Genomic DNA, 20,921 nt, shown 5'->3' on the forward strand with positions numbered 1-20,921 from the left:
GGGGATAGTGCTACCTTAAAAGAGTTTAGAAATAGTCTCAGACCAGAGTGCTAAAAGCCATTATGAGTCAAGTAGGGGTTTGTTTGCCTTTTTTTTTTTTTCTTTTTGGTCTGAATTGATTATCTATCATTTACACATTGTTTCTTTGGGAAAAATGTGTTCTGATTTCCAAACAATGAATGTATATAAAGATTTTTAAAAGACAACCCAATGTCGGTCTAGGGCCGCCTTTCAGAATTCCTCTTGGGTTATACTGGTGTTGGTCTGACTTGATTTTTATTTCTAAAAAACACACTCACTATTTAATTTTTAAAATATACATAGGTAGGAATTATAAGATTATTGAAGTGTGCGCCAAGATGCTAGTTACTAAAATAAGATTATTGAATATGCACCAAGATGCTAATAATAATTTTCTTTGGGTGGTCATATTATAACTGATACTTTCTTCTCTATATCTTTATTTTTTCCACAATGAGAAAACAATAAGGATTTTTTCATTTTTTAATCAAATAGGATTGGAAAATAAAATTTGTAACAGCATCCAGGGGCGCCTGGGTGGCTCAGTTGGTTAAGCAACTGCCTTCAGCTCAGGTCATGATCCCAAGGTCCTGGGATCGAGCCCCGCATCAGGCCCTGCTCAGCCAGAAGCCTGCTTCTCCCTCTCCCACTCCCCCTGCTTGTGTTCCCTCTCACGCTGTCTCTCTCTCTCTCTGTCAATTAAATAAATAAATAAAATCTTAAAAATAATTTGTAACAGCATCCAAAAATATTATAAACATTTAGAGATAATTTAATAAAAGAAGTATAAGATTTTTGTGCTGAAAAATATACAATACTCATGAAAAAATGGGGGGAAAAGACCTAAGTAAATAGAAGTAAACATGTTTAGGGATTGGTACACTCAATATTGTCAAGATGTTACATCTTCCCACAGTGATCTATAGATTCAGTTCAATTCAAAATCCCAAAGGGCTTTTTTGTAGAAATTGGCATGCTAATTCTAAAATATATATGGGTGATGTGCCTGGGTAGCTAAGTCAGTTAAGCGTTGGACTCTTGGTTTCAACTCAGGTCATGATCACAGGGTTGTGGGATTGAGGCCTGCATCAGGCTCCACACTCCATGTGGAGTCTGCTTGAGATTCTCTCTCTTCCTCTTCCTCTGCCCCTCCCTACACACTCTCTTTCTCTCTTTCTCTCTCTCAAATAAATAAATAAAATCTTTAAAATATATATAGGGGTGCCTGCGTGGCTCAGTCAGTTGAGCGTCTGACTCTTGATTTTGGCTCAGGTCACAATATCAGGGTCATGAGATCGAGCCCCACATTGGGCTCCATGCTGGGCATGGAGCCTGCTTAAAATTCTCTCTCTCCCCCTCTGCTCCTCCCCCTCCCCACTCATGTGCGCTCTCTCTCCTTCTCAAATTAATTAATTAATTAATTAATTTAATAAAAAAAATACATGGAAAACAAAAGGACCTAAAATAGCTGAAGCAAATTTGGGGGTGGGGGTGGGGAGAGAAAGAACAAAGTCGGAAGACTTAACTACTGGGTTTTTATTTCAAGACATTTTAAAGCTCTAATAATCAAAATGGACTAATATTGACAAAAGATTAGACAGATAAATCAGCAGAACACAAGAGAGAAGTTCCGAAGTAGACCCACAATTATAGGGTCAAATGATTTTCAACAAAGGAGCCAAAGAAATTCAATGGTGTTAGAGGGATGGTTCTGTTCTATGAAAACTGGGTAACTATATATGCCAAAAGATGAAACTGGACCCCTATCTCACATCGTACACAAAAAATTAATTCAAGATGCATCATAGGCTTAAATATATAAGGGAAAATCTTTGCAGTGATGGGTAGGCAAAGATTCCTTAGACTGGCCAGAGAAACACTCATCATAAAAGGGAAATATCAATAAGTTGGACTTTTCAAAGTAAAAAAAAAACCTCTACTCATCAAAAAACACTGTTAAGAAAATAAACAGTTTACAGAGTGGGGGAAAAATTTCACAACACATGTATTTGGCTAAAGACTTACATACAGAACACATCAAGCATATCTATAACTTAATAATAAAAAGACAACACACTTAAAGAATGGGCAAAAGACTTGGACACGTCACAAAGGAATACTTATAAGTAGTCAATAAGTACATTAAAATATGCTCAACATATTAATCATCAAATGCCAAGTAAAATCACTGATATACCACAATGTAGTCACTAAAATGAGTTTAAATTTAAAAGAGTGACAACATCCAGTACTGGCAAGGATGTGGAGTAGCAGGAATTCTCAACACTGTGGGTGAGAGTAGAGAGTGGTACAACTACTCTGAAAAATAATATGGTATTTCTTATAAAAAATAGATATTCTATGACACACCAGTTCTACTCCTGAGTGTTTATCCAAGAAAATTTTTTAAAAATATATTCACAAAAGACTTGTGTTATATTCATAGCAGCTTTATTCATTAAAGCCGAAACAATGGAAACAACTCAGAGGGGAGACTGCCTGGTCAGGCCCCTCACTACCTGTCTGTTGTCTTGTCATCTTACATGAATCACCTTGCCCTTACCACCCTTCCATTTATACTCTCAGAACACACGAGTCTCTTTCATGTTTATGCCTCTGAACAGTGCAATTCCATCTGCCCAGAATTTCCCCTCCCTCTTTCTTGTTCTCCTAGTCCATCCCCCCAGAGTCAGCTTGAGTTTTCTGAGTTGTCTTCCCTGCCTCCTCTTTGCAGTCTTAAGCTTGCTTTCCCTTAGGATCGTGGAATGATCATGCTGCATCTGTTATGTGCATGTTCATCTTCTCCACTAGCTCATAAGCTTCTATCTTCATACGTCCCAAGCACCTAGCATTACATCTAGCACACAGTAGATATTAAAAGAAAATTGGTTAAATACATGTCAGAATCTAACTTATTTTGTGTCTGATGCTGAAATATATACTACTAATCTACTTTTATTTCCAAATGCAGATAAGTTTCATAATACTGTTGCCAATTGAATACTTTTCTTGGCATGACCCCCTATCCCTTAAGCAGTGCCTGTGGGAAAGTTGAATAAATACCACTGTGATATTAATCAATGGACTGTGCCAATTATCACAAATTTTCACTGTATTTACCAGTTGCTCTTAGCCCTTTCAGTTCTTTAATGATTTACAGGCTAGTGGAAGATTTTTAAGTAGCTGTGTCTCTGAAAAGTGTGCTTTTTGCTTTTTATAGTGGCCTGGGCATGTGGGTTCTCGACTGTTTATATCCTGTAATTGTCCAAAGGAAATATCATCTTTTAAGAGTAGAAACTTTTCAAAAAGAGGTGGTTTCTTTGTTGTGGGGGGCTGTCCTTTGCATTGTACGACGTTCAGCAGCATCCCCAACTTCTACCCTTTAGAAGTCAGAAATACTCTCAAATTGTGACCACCAAAAATGTCTTCAGGCATTGCCAAATATACAGAGACACATACTCACCACTAGGTAAGAACTACTGCCCTATTCATTAAGAGAAGTGTCCCTGGAATCTGATCTTTGTTCCCATTCACACTCTATCACTCAGGGATCCAGGTTAGGCTATTACCTTTCTATGTTCAGTTTCTTAATCTGTAAAATGTGAATTGAAGGGAAAATTGTGAAAGAATTCTAGTAGACCCAAAGATTACTGGATATTTTCAGTTGAAAACAAGGCATGTATGTCTAGCATATCCTTCTAAATTCTTTAATTCTATCATCTCTTCCTTTTCATTGTCTTTGAGCTACTTTATAATTCTGTACCTTATAGAAAATTGACTAAAAATGTAATTCTTTTCTTTTTTGTTTGTTTTGGGGGGGCAGAGGAAGGAGGAGAGAGAATCTGAAGCAGGCTCCTTGCTCAGTGCAGAGCCCAAATGGGGCTTGATCTCATGACCTTGAGATCATGACCTGAGCTGAAATTAAGAGTCAGATGTTTAACTGGCTGAGCCACCCAGGTGCCCTGATAAAAATGTAATTCTTGAGAATAAAAGTCCAACTTGTGTCTGGTAGAATGAAATCAGTTATCTGCCTGTGAATACTAGCACACTTTTCCTCTTTTTGCATCTTTAGAAAAAAAAAGACATTTATTTTAGTGAGAGAAAGAGAGTGTGTGCTCTCTTGGGGGACGGAGGAGCAGAGGGGGAGGGAGAAGGAGAGGGAAAGAGAATTTCAAGCAGACACCCCGCTGAGCATGGAGCCCAGTGCAGGGCTCAGTCTCACAACCCTGAGATCATGAACTGAGCGGAAATCTAGAGTTAGACGTTTAACCCACTGAGCCACCCAAGCACCCCATTTTTCATCTATTTTAAAATTCGTTTCAACATACTTATTTGCCCACATATAAGTGTTATTGTGAATTTTCCTTTGAATACATTGAAACATCTTAGCAGTTCCCTTATTAATTAACAAATTAAATGAAATCTTTGACATGTGTTTAAAAAAAAAAAAGTGGTTGCTTCTACTCCACTCATTCTTTTAGGGATTAAAGCATGATACTTGCCTAAAGAACTCCAGAGCAGAGGTTTTTAGTATGCAGGCTACTTCAGCCAAACCACTCTTCTGATTCCTTACAACTCCATTAATGAAATAAATTAGGGGAATAAAGTAAGGGTTTTGGAACAACAGTAGTGTCTACAATGCTACTTGGATTCTCTGGATTCTTTGTTTTCACTGTAGAAAGTTACTAGTTCAAATGTCAATCTGTGCTAAAGTACCTAACCCCATTCCTGACAAGAAGTAGAAAAGGATCCCTGATACCCAACAGGGACACAACTGCCTCGTCATTTGCAAAACCAAAATGCACTTCGTATCTTAATTGATAGGGATCATATTTCCTATAGAAGTCATTATTTAAAAAAAAAAAAAGTTTTATTGTTAACTATGCCAGACTGTTTCATTTCAACCTACTTATTGAAATGAAGTGTTCCAACATGAGCCTGTAGCTAAAAGGGCTTCAGAAGTGTGGGAAATTTACTGGAACTCCAAAAGCACTGTCTTAAGATCTAGAAGTTGACTTTGGTTCTTTCTAGCTCTCTGCCCCTAATTTGTTTGTGACCTTGGGGAAGGTTTTGGATCTTCCTGGATCTCCCTTTCTTCGTCTGTAAGGTAGTTGAACTAGAAAGCCTTAGCTTACTGTCAGGTTCAAGATTCTATGACATTGTGATTCCTTATGAGTGTTCTCGAGAACCAAGTAGAATCAGCATTTTTCAGAGGAACACAAGTACAGAAAATCTGTGTTGATGTTCTCTAACTTTCCATACGTCCTAGTTTATGACTCCTTCCACTATGTTTGACTGGGCCCTACCTTCCCTCTTCAGTCCAGTAACAGGGCTGCCATTTGGGACCTGATATCCAGGAACACCCTTAGCGAGTCACCTGCCCTTTGCCTCTCGCTTCACTTGTGTGAGACCATCTTCATGAAATATTTCCTCATCGCTATGGACAAAGGGATTTTTGTTGTTGGGGTTCCCCATTATTTTCAAGTCCAGTGATTCCTCCTTTATTGTTTCCATTTCCTCTGATTCCTTGTTCACCAGCTGCTTCTCCTTTATGGCTGCATGTTTCTTCATTTAGTGTTGAGGGCTAGGTCAGCAGCTGCAGGAGAACTTGATCAGTGCCTTGCCTCTGTGCAGACACATTTCCCTGACAGCATTGATCCTGGGCGGTTTCGCTTTGCAGGCAGCTTCACAGAGGAGGAGCTTGTGCTGCAAAGGAGGTGGACCGTTGTCTGGTCAAGGTGAGTTTGGGGCAGGCTACTAATTCATTCCTCTTTGCTCAGCTGTTAATTTTGCTTAAATAGGAACTGCTTGCAAATTTTTATTTAAAAATCCACTGCCTGACTGAGACCTTGTGATGTCAAGATTCAAAGACAATTTTTTATTGCTAAGTTATTAGTCCTTTGAAAGAAGGAAAATTTGATGTTTAATATTTAAACAGTTTCTATTTTGCTAAATTCTTTGGTATCTGAATGTTAACTGTGTAACCATTTAAGGTCCATTTCTAGAGACTTTCCCAGATGTTTAAAAAGCACTACAGGAATTTATTTGTAATGCTCTTGCATGAAAAATTGCCATCCATTTCTTGCCATCGTGGTTCATCATGTCCATTAGGAATGAAATAAAGAAATGTTTTATATTTTGATGCATTTCAATTTGTCTGTTATAATAGACTTTTTGGGGTTTTTTTTGAGAACAGGAATAAATTCTTCTCATCTTTAAAATGTTATCACTTCTTTAAATTTTGGAAAAATTAATTAAATTTAGCATAGGGAAATTGCAATATTTTGGGGCCAAGAGGATAACTCCAAGCATTTTCTTTCAAATTTTTTTTTCTGGATTTCTGGTTTGAGGTTCAGGAGTCATTGAAAAAAACTAGCACAAGTGTGCCTGGATGGTAGATGTGACTTAAGGATTCATTTCTCCATGCTTTTTAAAGATATGCCTCCATTAGGAAATGCCCAAACTTGCAAATCTTACTAAATAGGTAAACATAGCAATCATGTTTGCACCTCCCAGGTGACACTGGTGGGCACCTGACATAGGGACACCCAATGGCAGTGACGAACCAGATCTTCTTTCAAAATTAAAGAGACTTAAAAGTGTCCTCAGATGGCAGTCTGGTAATCGTGAGAACTTGGGATCTATAGTGGTCATTTTCTTTTCTTTTTCTTTTTTAAGATTTTATTTATTTATTTGACAGAGAGAGACACAGCGAGAGAGGGAACACAAGCAGGAGGAGTGGGAGAGGGAGAAGCAGACTCCCTGTTGAGCAGGGAGCCAGATGCAGGGCTCAATCCCAGGACCCTGGGATTATGACCTGAGCCGAAGGCAGACGCTTAATGACTGAGCCACCCAGGCGCCCCTATAGTGGCCATTTTCAACCGTGAGCATGTTGATGAATAGGCAAAGGGCTAGAGAATGGAGTAGATGTACAGAGAGAAGCAAAAATAGTAAATTATGAGGTGACAGGGGAGACAGAGGGAAGTACCTTGGTTCTAGGTCTATTTCTTAATCCATCCAGGGACAGTACATTAATTTTTTTTTCTACGATGGCCAGATGATGGTCCATTTTAACTTCACAATAAACTTCCCTTGAGTGGCTTTCTCTTCCTGGCAACCGATAGAGCTTTGGCTAAAACATTAATACCACAATTGAAAAGGTCATTACCAAGAGCACTGTGGATTTTATTGTATGAAAACCAAAATTTTCCAGCTGTCCTTTGTAGCTACCAACATGAAACTCTTCCCAGATTATGCTTTTCTAATTGTAAAATACAGACTGGACCACAGAAGATTCAAGAACAGTCCCAATTTGCAGCATGGATTTACCAACTAGGTTTGAAAATACATTTCAAATATGAGATATTACGCTCCAAATGAAGTCTCTTCTACTGGTCCTTCTTATATGAAGTTTCAGAATCCAAAGAAGACAGCACAGTATAGTGGAAATAACAAAAATTTTAGAGTTAGACCCAGATGGAAGTTCTGGCTCCTTTAGCGCTGCATGAGTTTGGTCAAGTTATTTAACGTCTCTTAGCCTCAGTTTCTTCATCTATACATTGAAAATAATAATATTTCTCTTTCAGTTTGTTGTAAGGAATAAATGAAATAAGTTATAGAAAGAGCTTGACACATTTCAGATCCTCAACTAATGTTCATCTCCTTCCCTTCACTCACCATGTGAGTCTTGTGTGTTTTTGTTTTTTGTTTTACAGCAAACCACATAATACTACTCCAAATTAATAAGCAGAGTATGGAAACTAGAAGGAAAAAAAAATACCTCTTTTTGACTTCTTGACCTAGTCGGCCAGCAACTTTCTTATATTTGTGTAAAAAAAAAAAAAAAGGAAATACATAGGTCTTAAAATCAGATTTTAGGCAAAAGGGACTGGAATTGAAGAGAGACCCCCTTGAATTCAGATATGCATATTTTGGTCAAGTTACTTTCTCAGTGCAATACATCTGAAGCTAATACATGTCCAAGCTGGTGTGTGCTTGTGTGTACATGTGCTAAGAGGGCACAGCTGATAGAGTGACTTTTTTCGTCATATAAATTCAAGACTGACTTGTTAAGCATATCTGTTCATTTGCATGAAGAAAGCTAGAATGCTTCACATACTGGGCACACTACTTCATTGTTTAGTAATAAAATCTGCTAAGCTCCATACGTTATTATTTAGCTTAAAAGAGGAATGTTCTTGACAGGAAAGCCTTGTGAGAAATGTACTACATGATATCACAGGAAGTGATTTCTGGAGGATGGCGATGAGTTTAATCAAATCATTTCAGACATCTCCAGCCCTGTCAGTACATGAAACACTATAGAAAAACATGTGCGTTCATTAAAATGCCTGATTTCCTATGTGATAGCTAGACTTCAGAAGCTATGACCTGTTTGCTGCCTAAGATTCAGATTGCATGTTTTCAATGGAAGGACACAAAAAGAAAAGAGAGCAAGAGGATCATACTAGCTACATACATGAATAATTATTCTTTGGGCAACCTGATGGAAAACATGCAAGAATCATGAAATACTTTTCCAAAGGGCACTCTCTTCAGACTCTCTCCATTCATCTATGTCTAGTCCTGATGCCAGGCCCAAATAATCTTAAAGTGTATATAAAGTATAGAGACATACTTATATTCTAAAAGAAGAGCTCCATTAAAAATGAGTCAAAGAATAAGAACAATGCCCTTTTATTTATATTATTTTTCTTACACTGTGCTCCTTACATTCTAATCCAACATTGTAAGGAAAGGTATCGACAATGACAAATCAAGTTTAAGCAGGCTATTTAAGTTGGGAAATTTGATAGCATACCAAAATTAATAAACCATAATCCACTGGTCCATAGTTTTATACCAGCCTCTGTGTATTTAAGGTCAATGTAGAAAAGTTTTCAAGCAACTACTCTAAACCTAACTCCCTTTTCCATTTTGCTATTTGATTAGCATTTAACTAGATAAGTTCATGATATAAGCATTATGACTGTGTAAAAAAGCGCTCCCTCTCTATCCCCCAAAAAACCCTCACTAATTTAGGTTAAAAACAAAGTAATGGCAGCAAAAGTGTCTTTAAGTTTTGCAATAATCCTTCCAGTACTTTTGCATCCCAAAAGACTCCAGATGTGACCAGCCACTGCAAAATGGTTAAGTTGTTTATCAGCATTCTACACTGGGAACTGGCACCTGTAATTTTACTCTTATTTTGCATCAGTATTATTAAAACACCTTAAAAATGACCAAGTGAAGGTTTTGTGTAATCACAGATACACCTTTGGGGTGAAATGCCCTGTGGGCTGTCTGTTGTCCTGAAGGTGCTGGCTGCAAAGAGCAGCTTCCTTCTCTCTTGTCTGTGTAGCTGCTATGAGCCTCCTCCTAGAGGGAGTTTATGCTGGTTGCTGGAGCTGGGAAATAATGGTAAAATGTTATTCTGGCAGCCTTTAAAGAATCAATTGTTGATCACTTTTGATAATTCAAATAATCATAATCCTTTTCTTCTTTGCATTTATTTCTTTTCTTTTTCTTTCTTTGCCCTTGTTTGTTGTTAATAGTCATCTGTAGCTAAGAAGAGGTCCCTTATCCACCTCAGACTGGGGTGAAAGTTTAAGAAATAAACATATTTGAATCATATGATGACAATTAACCACTTTGTTAAACCATAGATCCCATTTCATCTTTACCTCCTCTTTTTAACCCTGGGGCTCTGTTACATCCTGCCTAGTTTTCCTAGCTGCTTGCTTCAGCCTGCTCCCATCTTGCCAGTGGTTTAGAAACGCGACAGGCTACCTTTTGCTTGCTGGTGCTTTAACGATGCAGATTCTTGGAACTTCACTTTTGCCTGACCGCTGATTTCTAACCCTATCTGGCAACTGACTATAATTTGGAACTAGTGTAAAATCAACTGGGGCCAGAAGTTTGCTTTTTTTTTTTAAGTTTCTTTTCTTTGTTCCTGTAAAATGATTTCCCACTCAAATGCTTGAAAACAGGTCATTTTAAAAAAGTCTTCTGCACTGTCTTTGCATACATGTTAAAGGGAAACGAGTGGGGAAACTGAGGAACAGGGGGTTTAAGTGATTCCCCTGGGACTGCAGAGTGAGTCATCACCGAGCTGAAGCTGGTACTCAATGTTCCTGACAGTTGATGGTCAGCACAATACATTTGATTATATTACCTTTGGAGTTAGAACTGCACAAAATTCTCCTTTCTGGTTTAACTTGAGCTTTGACTAATTCTGTTTCAACTTATTGATGGTGATTAAACATATATTGATACATTAAAATAATCCCCAAACCAAGGACAGTTTAAGTAAGGTCGTACAGAAACTTCTAATTGCTGCTTGTAGTGAGTAAGCATCCTGAAGTTTTGAATGCTAAGAGTACCCAGCAAAACCTAGTGTTATCTTTATTTCTCTGAGTTAAATGTTAAATTATCATTTATGTCAGTGATGGTCAAAATGTTTATATCCATCTGAATAACTTACTGCAAAAAACATCTTACACTCAGCAGTTCACCCATAGATCAATGTTAGGAGAGTCTCTTATCAGATATGCCAGGTTGTGAAATGTGTTATGCATGTGGGAAGATGAAAAGATGTGGAGTGGTTATATCCTTGCTCTGATGTAAGTAGGACCTCATCATGCGTGACCAGCCATGTGAAAGTGACCATGGTGCCCGAGTGGGGACTGTGTCAGGATCTATTAATGCTTAATAACTTAGAGGATCCATCATTAAGCATGCCTCTCCTCAATAGAGTTTGGGGGGTTTGAACCCAGTCCTTTGCATGTTGCTTTATTTTAAAAGGCTATTATTCAATATTGGAAAAAACTTTGATCATCAGAGGTCTCAAAGATAAGTTTGTAAATGGATAATAGAATATTTCCTAATAATATTATTTTAAAGAAATAAGGTGAGACTCTTAAAAGCTCAAGCCAAAAGATCCTTCTGATTTGGGTGCTTCTTCATCATATGCATTCGGTATATGAGAGTCCCTTGGGAGCAAAGAGAAGTCTAGAGAGAACCAGGATCTCCCCCTGAATCAATCAGAAGCCCTTGGAGGAGTTCTAGAACCACCTGTCTCTAATTAATCTCCTCTACTGTATTCCCTCAGCACTCACACACTCATAATTATATTTATGATTGTAATTGTATTATATTACAGTTCAGATCCCCTTACAATAAATACTGTCACAATGAAAACCTCACTATTATAAAAAGTTTTCCCAGCCATAGCCAGTAACTTACTTATTTCAAGCATATTCAATACAATAAAATTCTAGTGAAATAAAATAATTTGGACATCCCTTGAATTCTGCAGTAATGGAATTTGACCTTGTAACTATAACTGTTGTGTGATGGTATATAAGCTCTTCCACTGGATGTGAGATCCTTAACAAAATAGTCCATAACACAAAGTTTTATACATAGTAGATGCTTGATATACAATAAAACAAGTGAATGATTTATAATAAAACTGTATGTGAAATAGAATCTAATTTCCCAGGATATAGCAATGGCACCACTAGAATTGTTGAAATGTAAGTAGCATGGCTTTTATTCTTCATCACTATTTTTATCACTGTTTGAAGGAATTAAGTGTGGAACTGTAGCCTGTCATGTGAAATCTTCTAGCCTCTTTTGTTCCCTGATGGCTTCTTCAAAAAGTAACCAGCTTAATATCAACCAGTAACAGAAGGGCTGTTTGTGGCAACATGATGCCTCCTGCAATGGCATTAACTGGTCGGTACTCGTCTGGCCTAGGATATTTCTGTTTCCCTATACCTGTAACAGTACCAACAGTACCACTGATATAAATCCTTCATTACTAGTGGAAAACAATTCTACATGGATACCATTGCTCCATAGTATTATTTTTTATATGTAAACCATGGCACTTATTTGTCTACTCTTTCAAAACTCCACGTGTTAGGGGTGCCTCATTGGCTCAGTCAGTACAGCACGCAACTCTTGATCTAGGCTTTGTAAATTTGAGCCCCATGTTGGGTATACAGATTACTTAAAAAATAAAAAAAAAATCTTTAAAAAATCCACATTTTAAAAAGATAGTGCCATAGTGCCTACACTAAAAATAAACATTTAAATTTGAAAAGATAAATAAGAAAAGTAAAAACAAATTCATTTTTTTACCAAATATGAGTGGGATCATTGAAACAAGGAAGCAATATGAATGTTAACACTTCTACCTCTACTTGATGAGAAAAGACAGTATTAGAAGGTAAAGGAAATGGGAGACTTGGGGGTTTCCTATGGAAAGATGCTTCTCCGGATATACACTGTACATACTCAGGAAGAAAAGTAATTCAATGTATGAGAAGAAAAGAAGCATGTAGGCTCTGTGTATTTCACAGTGATTTCTTTCATGGTTGGAAGTGGAGAAGACATCTAAATAAAAAGGAATATGCTTATCATTTATATTAATGAACTCACTCTAATATGCAAATTAAAGTGGCCTTGAGAGCTAATCACTGCAATTAGAAATAGGGATTTTTTTTTTGCACTAGCGACCTATGTAAAGGTAAATAGATAATAAGCAAATTTTGTTTTCCATCAGGTCTAGTGTAACATTTGCACAACCTTGAGGATATACTAATAACCACTGAGTTATATGTTTTTATTTATTTTTTAAAAAGATTTTATTTATTTATTTGAGAGAGAAAGAGAGAGGACTAGCTGGGGAGGAACAGAGGGAGAGGGAGAAGCAGCCTCTCTGCTGAGCAGGAGCCTGACATGGGGCTCGATCCCAGGACCCTGGGATCATGACTTGAGCCAAAGGCAGATGCTTAACCCACTGAGCCACCTAAGGCTCCCCATGTTTTTAAATTATTAATGTTATGGCATGTGAATTATGTCTACAAGGAAAAGGGAGTCACCACGTCTTTTCCATCTAGGTCCCACACTGTGCATGCGCAGGAATAGTTGCCAGTTCCACAGATTGCGAGGAAGGAGGCCTGACTGGTCCTGAGAGAAGCTGTGTATTCTAAGAATCCTTCAGTCGATAAACCAGCAAACCAGGGGATAAACTTCTCATTTGTCTGAGTTCAGGTGTGTGTTATACTCAACCCTTTGCCCTGTGCCTAAAAACCAACCCATTTCCTGAACTATAAAGGCAAATATAACCTTTGAGTCTGTGGCGCAGGTTCAAACCAACAGTCAGACCTGTGAACAGAAGAGTGAACCAGGGATTCCAGGATTCTAGCAAATAACATATTCCTAAAAAATCACCTAGTTCTGAACATTAAACAAAGCCAAGTGGACATTTGATTCTGAAGACACATTTTATAGATGGCAGTTGGAGCCAGTGAACCCTATCCCTCAGCCGTCACCACGAGAATCACCGCAACAAACAATAAAACATAACCCGTGGAGACAGACTTCGTTCAAATCCCAGCTCTTCTTCTTAGTAACTATATGACTTTAGGCAAGTTATATAGCCTTTCTGTACCTCTTTCCTTGTTAGTAAAACAGGGTTGCTGGTACTGCTAGTATGTAGGTCATAGGACTTTTTCGAGTATTAAGTGACAAAATACAAAAACCATACTTGGCACAAAGTAGTGTTCAACATTATTATTATTATTTTTAACAGTTCTTTGTTGACAGATTAAAATTTGACATCATTTCTTCAAAATTAGTTTTTTCTACATGCCCAAATCTCTCTTACTAGATTCAATTTTTTGTTATTATATTGCTCTCCTTAGAGGATAGACGCTACTTTCTCTTAAAACAGAGATAAATTAATGATCATGCAAGCTTCATTCTTCAGTATTTTTCTAGAATTTTGGGATTTTATAGATCATTCAGGAAATAACACCAAAATTAGATTAAGGCTTCTAACGTTATTTTTATAGTTGATAATTTTCCTCAAAATTGAAATTTTTATAACAATTTACTCAAGGAAGTTATCATCTGGGCTCTAAAATTCCTTCAGATTCATATCCCTGACAAGAAAGAAAGCCATCAGGAACTTCAGATGAATAATAAATGGGACTGGAGCGCCTGGGTGGCTCAGTCTGTTAAGCGTCTGCCTTCAGCCCAGGTCATGATCCCAGGGTCCTGGGATCGAGTCCCACATCCGTCTCCCTGCTCAGCGGGGAGTCTGCTTCTCCCTCTGCTCCTCCCCCTGCTTGTGCTCTCTCTCTGACAAATAAATAAATAAAGTTAAAAAAAAATAAATGGGACTGTGGCTTTAGAAGACACTTGAGTAATACTGTCTTCAAACTTCTCAAGAATTAAAGGATGTACTTTGGAATAAAACCAGTACATTTTGGAGGCGGGGCATTTGCACTGCTGACATGCCCCCCTAACTACCCAGACCACCTGCTCCAGAAGGCCTTCCTGAGCCCCTCAGCCCCAGGAGGTACCCAGCTCCTCCCAGGTCTTTCAATGGCACTTCATACCCAATCCAAATATAGCAGTTACCACATGTATACCTTGGCTTGGTTTGGCTTGTGTTTCATCCAATGAAATTTTTTTTCTAAAGAACTGAAATCTAAATAAGTTTCCTTATCTGCTCAAAATCTCTCCCGCTAACTTCAGGCAAAGAAAATGAAAAAGAAAAAAAAAAAAAAAAGAAAAGCCTCAATTCTTCGATGTTATCATCACAGGCCATTTATGAGCAGCCATGCTTGCTTTTCTGCTTCCTTCTTTTTTCTGCTCTTCCCCTCCTCAGCCTTTGTAGCTGCAACCATAGCGAACTGTCCCAGCCTGGGGCAGCCTGTGTTCCCTCTTCCCTGCAGGTCTTGGACCTTTTGTTTTGTTACCCGAGCGCTGCCTCCACCATCCTCCTTCCCTAAACACTGTTCATCTGGCTGGTGGCTGCTAATGTCACTTTTTCTGGAAAGCCTTCCTAGACCTTCTCCCTCAAGACAGGGTGGGGTGACTCTTGAAAGTGTTCTCATAACTACCAATATATCTCCCAATGTCACACTTAGCAGTTAAAATGTATGTTTTCTTTTCTTTCTTCCCTAATAGACGGTAAGTTCATTGAGGGCAGGTACTGGGTTTTGCTCACTGCTATGGCCCCAGCTCCTAGTCCATTGCCTGGCGGATAAAAGACCCTTAGAAATTATCTGTCGAAAAGATGAATCTGAATCTACATGCTTAAATTCAACAAACACGATATTAACCTTTCAAATAATAAAGCATATGTAACATGGAGAAAACACTATCTTCTTGCCAGCTGGTGAGAATTCCTTTGTAGGAAGAGGCTTGCTTTGCAATTAACACTCTTACAAGCCTGCTTTGGGGTAGGAGCAAGGTTTCTGCAGGTGCCCTGGCTTTGTGCAAATGAAGAAGAATCTGCTTGAGGGAGAGTCATTGGGCAGGTGTGAGGCCAAGGGCTTCCGGAAGAAGGGGTCAAAGAAAAGATTTCAGTTGATGGTCCACTTATGAAGGAACTTTGGGAGGAAATGCATAATGGGGGCTTTATGATGTTGTTTCCTATGTGGTATGTGATAAAAACACTTTCCTCCATCCATCCTATTATTCTTTGGTAGGTCTACTTTGATAATACTTTTGTGTATAAAGTTTTGTGATTTAGGAAGCTTAAAGAAGACAAGGGGGAATCAACATATGGTTAAAAGTATAGATTTTTAAAAGTATACATCTTCCTGAGTCTTTCTATTGACTTCCAAGCAAGTTAGGCTCCTAAGAGCCTGTAATGTGAGGGTAACCCAAAGTCGTCTTTAGGTCGTGTAGATCTGTCCTCCTTCCTGAGGAAACAGGATTCAGCAGGGATCAGCTGGCTCACCTGATTACATCTTGAAGAGGTATACACATCCCAGCCTATAATGCAACCATACATAACTCAGAGTTTCTTTGAAGAGTTATTTTGTGCTAAGCATCTGCATATGACTAGGTAAGTTTGGAGAAAGTGGAGACATTTGGTGAAATGGCCCTGTTGAATAAAGGGTTTATGAGAGTGTATTGTATGCAAGGTAGAGTGTAAAACCTTCCTTGATCTTGCTTCCCAAAACTAGTAAATTCTACATGACTGATTAATATATTTGTTTTGGGTAGATTATATCTTTTTTTTTATAGATTTTATTTATTTATTTGAGAGAGAGAATGAGATAGAGAGAGAGCACGAGAGGGAAGAGGGTCAGAGGGAGAAGCAGACTCCCTGCTGAGCAGGGAGCCCGATGCGGGACTCAATCCCGGGACTCCAGGATCATGACCTGAGCCGAAGGCAGTCGCTTAACCAACGGAGCCACCCAGGTGCCCTGGGTAGATTATATCTTATATCATCAGTGTTTATAAATGATTTGAGGGTGACTGTAGGGACTATACAGAAAGCTTTATGTGAGGCCATTTATAGCAATATTTATTCCTCAATTCCTTTTCTTCTCAGACTGCATAAAATTACCACTTCTGACTTTTTTTTTTCCTTTGGATCACCAGCACCCCTGACTTTGCACTGGGGCAGTTTCATAATCAGTATTGTTCTTCCTCCCACATCTAGTACAGCACAGCTGGGTGGCAGCTAGCAGAGCTTTGATTTTGGAGTCCCTTTAGGCACAAGAGATTATGTGTGTTGGGACTCTTCTGCTCTCTAAGGGAAAATAAAGCTAAATGCCTTTTGGCTGACCTGGGGTCTACTGGCCATATTCCTGCTATATTTTCCCTAGCTTTCTCATACTCCAAAACCTTTCAAAAGAAGGAAAAAAAGAGAAAACACTAGTATGTGCTAAGCATTTACAAGCCATCTGTCATGCTAAACACTTAATATGAGTTAACCTCAGGCCTACATATTTCCATAGGTATCTACCAAAGAGATAATGGGCTAAAGAACCTTACCTGGTTATGGGCCATTCAGACCATTGCCTGAATCAGTAGCATCCCAGCTATAAAGATCTGTAAGTAGATTATTTGAGGCATGAAGGTGGATTTTGTTTATACTGAGTTTAAACTACTATCTTGGTTTAGAGATACCCTGGAGAACCTAGTTCAAGTTTGTACCAATGGCAGAGATTTAAGGGAGGGGAGCTATTATTAAGAACTTCCTAATTGACAGTTGTAGACTAAATACCTTAAATATCATCTTAAAATCTACCCCCAGGATTTTAGTCAATTTAACATGGTACCTGGAGAACAGGAAGAGTTTCACAGAGGAGAGCTAGCACCTCTCCCTGAGTTCTTTGGAATTCCTCATTTTAGGATGGGGGAGGGATAATCTAGAGCCTTTTTTCCCCCAGTGATCTTTTTGAGTCAGAAGAAATCAGCTTGGTGGCTCCTGACTGCAACAAATTGTGTGGATCCAAAGCCAAATGGGTTTAAACTCAAAGCATCCCAAAGCCATCAAGTAAGTAACAGGAGGTCAGGACATACTCTGGCCCTCTGTGGTGGCTAATTCTACTGGCACTTGGAAGTGTACAAATTGATACTCCAGATTACATACTATGTGTATGACTTCAGCAACTAACACTCTTCAGAAAGTAACAGATTTAGGTGCAAGGCATACCTAGGAAGGTTGAAAAATTTTTTACTTTTCAAGAGAAAAAAAGCCTATACAGGGTTAAGAGGCTTGTAAGTGGGAGACTAGCATTAAAACAAGTCAGTGTTAGAACCAGGGGAGCATTTACTTATGAGAAATTTAAAAGTATAAATAGCTTTGTAGTTCATTACCATTTTGGGCTAGTAGTATTCAAAATAATTTTAATTCTTAAGAATAAGGAACATCATAAGTCCAAGATAAAAATAAAATATGATTTACTAAAATAGTGATATAAGGAAAAGTTATTTGTTTTTATTTTAAAATCTGAAATCTCATAGTAACATTACCTTGAATGAACTTGGTATTAACCTTCAGCTGTAAAATGATTTTCAATAATGGGATGAGACATAATATCAAAGAAAGTTTTTTTAACACAAATAAGAATGTTTAGAGAGGGATGCCTGGGTGGCTCAGTCAGTTGAGCATCTGCCTTCAGCTCAGGTCATGATTCCAAGGTCCTGGGATCGAGTCCTACATTGGGCTCTCTGCTCAGCGGGGAGTCTGCTTCTCCCTCTGCCTGCCGCTCCCCCTGCTTGTACGTTTTCTCTCTCTCTGACAAATACGTAAGTAAAATCTAAAAAAAAAGAATGTTTAGAGAGACTAAATAAAAGGTGAAACTTCTTCATTGAAACTGACCAAGGGAAGATGCAAATTAAGAATTTACCTAAAATAGAGTAGGAACCCATTTTATTAGAAGTAAAGCAAAATGAAGGCTTCAGCCTCCCGAAGTCTCACACCAGTGATTTAATTGGAAAGGTCTTTACTTATAAACAGGATTAATTCCAATTAGTTGAAAATTCAAATTATGCTTATAAACACTAACAAAATGCTATCATTCCATAGCATATTACTTGCACAGCACCTATCCTATAAGACATTTTATGAAAGACAAAGGTTCGTTAATTTTTCTAATTCTCCATTTTATAGATGAAGAAACTGAAGCATAAAGCATTTAAAAGACAAGCCACAACAAGTTTCCAGAAATGGTGAAGAATTTCCTTCCCTCTTAGTCCTTTGTTCATGATATTCCCACAAGAAAAATAAATAAAAGCAAGTCCCAGGGTAGCACAAAATGAAAAGGGGGAAAGTTATAATGTTTTTAAACATTTATTTATTTATTTAAGATAAAGAGTGAGAAAGAGAGAGAGTGTGTACCTGTGAGTGGGGGGAAGAGCAGAGGTAGAAGGAGAGAGAGAATCACAAGCTGACTCCATGCTGAGTGCCAAGCCCAACATGGGGCTCGATCCAATGACTCTGAGATCATGACCTGAGCTGAAACCAAGAGTTGGACACCCAACTGACTAAGCCACCCAGGTGCCTCCAAAGAGGAAAGTTTTATAAGGGTCTATAGCAGCAATCCAGAAGAGATTTGGAATTAAAAGTACGAAATAAGTATGTATAAGTTGCAAAAACTTTAATTCCCCTCTCTTTGGCCATTGTAATAAGGCATGAATTCAAGCTATTGCTTTTTCTAGAGGAAAAGCTTCTTTGTAATGAAGCTCTTAGGTTTGTAACTCCTGACATCCTCTATTTTGGACTTGGTAGAAATTTAGTATCCTTGGAGCAAGTGAAGTTCATGCCTTTGTTGACACCACCAGTCATGGAATCACCTGGCCAAGTGGAGTTCCTTTATGGAGACCTGCCCTAGAGTATAGGGCAAGCTCAACTCCTGACCAGCTGTGCTGGGACTGAGATCTCAATTAGAAAAACTCACAGCCTGGCAGAGAGGAGCAAAAGGCTGTCTGACCTAACCAACAGAGAAATATGCCTGCTGAGATTCTCTTAGGAGCTGCCCAGAAGCCACTGCTGTAAGTGATTGTCCCAGGCCTTGAGTGGGGTCAGGGGGAGCACTAGAGAAAGCAAGAGAGAGAAAAAACAAGCCCAAGGAACCTTTGTTGTTGCTACCTGCCCTCCTTCCAGAGGAGCTACTGTGGTCCTGTAGTTAGTTTACCAGCAGAGCCTAGGGCAGGAGAGGAACACCAAAAGATGTGTTTGGGGAAGAGTGAGGGACCAGGTCAAAGAAGGCCTGCACTGCTCTCCATATTGAAGAGCTCAGATTTCATCCAGAAAGCATTTGGAAACACATAAAGGTTTTTAGCAGAGAAATGCCCTTGAGAATGAGCATTCTGGCTAGTGCAGCATGGAGTGAAGTGAGCAAGAACTGCCTTGTCCATCACTGTAGCACAGTGTCTGGAGTAAAATAACCTAAGTAGGTGCTCAATAAATATCTGTTGACTGGATGAGTGAATGAATGAGTGAATGGATAATTTTAGTTGGGAAGAAAGAAGAGCCTGGCAAAGAGCTCACTTTGTTGAAGGTTGCCAATAGTGTCTTAATTGCAAGACAAATGAGATTTCCTAGTGTGTGTGTTTGGGGTGTGTGTTAACATTGTCTACTTCATTGAATTGATTATGTCTTCTAGGCACTTTCATTATAGTGTGGAGGGATAGACACAAAGACAATTAAGTAAACTACTAACAAATTATGATTGGCATCATGAAACCAAGGGCCAGGATAGGGAATAACAAAGGAGACCTATTTTGGAGGAGATGATGGAGGAAAACCTCCCTGATAATGTGATTATTTCAACTGAGCCTCAAAGGTGGAAAAGGAATTAACTGTGTGAAGAACCAATGTAAGGGCTTTCCGGAAAGAGGAAGAGCTTATGCAAAGACTCTGAGGCAAGAAAGAACTCATTTTGTTTCAAACACTGCAAGAAGACCAGAATGACTGGAGCTCAAAGCCTGAGAAAGAAAGTAATAGGCAGGGGCAGGGGCAGATCACTCAGGGCTGGCATATCAGGAGCTGGCAGCTTCGTTGAGCCGACCCATTTCCATTCCAGCACAAGGAATGAAAGGAATCTAAAAGAGGCAGCAGAACACAAAAGAACTCTAAGTAAGTTTATTCTAGATCTTCCCCAAAGGGATCACCATAGCCTCGAAATACTGTAAAGGGAATGGAGTGGGTACACTGAGAATAAAGACTTCAACATGGTCCAAGGAGATGCTTGGGAAATCATATTCCTGGGTAACCAGCCTTTGTCCCCAGGAAAAAGTATCACTCACCTGCCTCATGGAGAGGTTTTTTTGGTTTTCACTTTTTCCTTCAACATTATAGACCACCCCAAAGTCAAATTGACAAAGTGAAAAATGTGAAAGAAATAGACAGGGGGGAAAAGCTGCCAAGAAGGTGTAGAGCTTGGAAAGGAGAATTACATTTTTTGCCCTTTTTTTTTCAATGTTTCCCATCATCCTTTCCCTAATGGAGACTGGCTGGGTGTGGGATTAGGTGGCTCAGAGGGAAGAGGTTTTTTTTTAACCTCTTATCCTCCTTCAACTTGGTGTATGTTTTATTTTTCACCTGAACAAAGGTACACCTACATGGGAAGTTC

This window comes from Zalophus californianus, chromosome 5 (genome assembly GCF_009762305.2).
Source record: "Zalophus californianus isolate mZalCal1 chromosome 5, mZalCal1.pri.v2, whole genome shotgun sequence".
NCBI lineage: Eukaryota > Metazoa > Chordata > Mammalia > Carnivora > Otariidae > Zalophus > Zalophus californianus.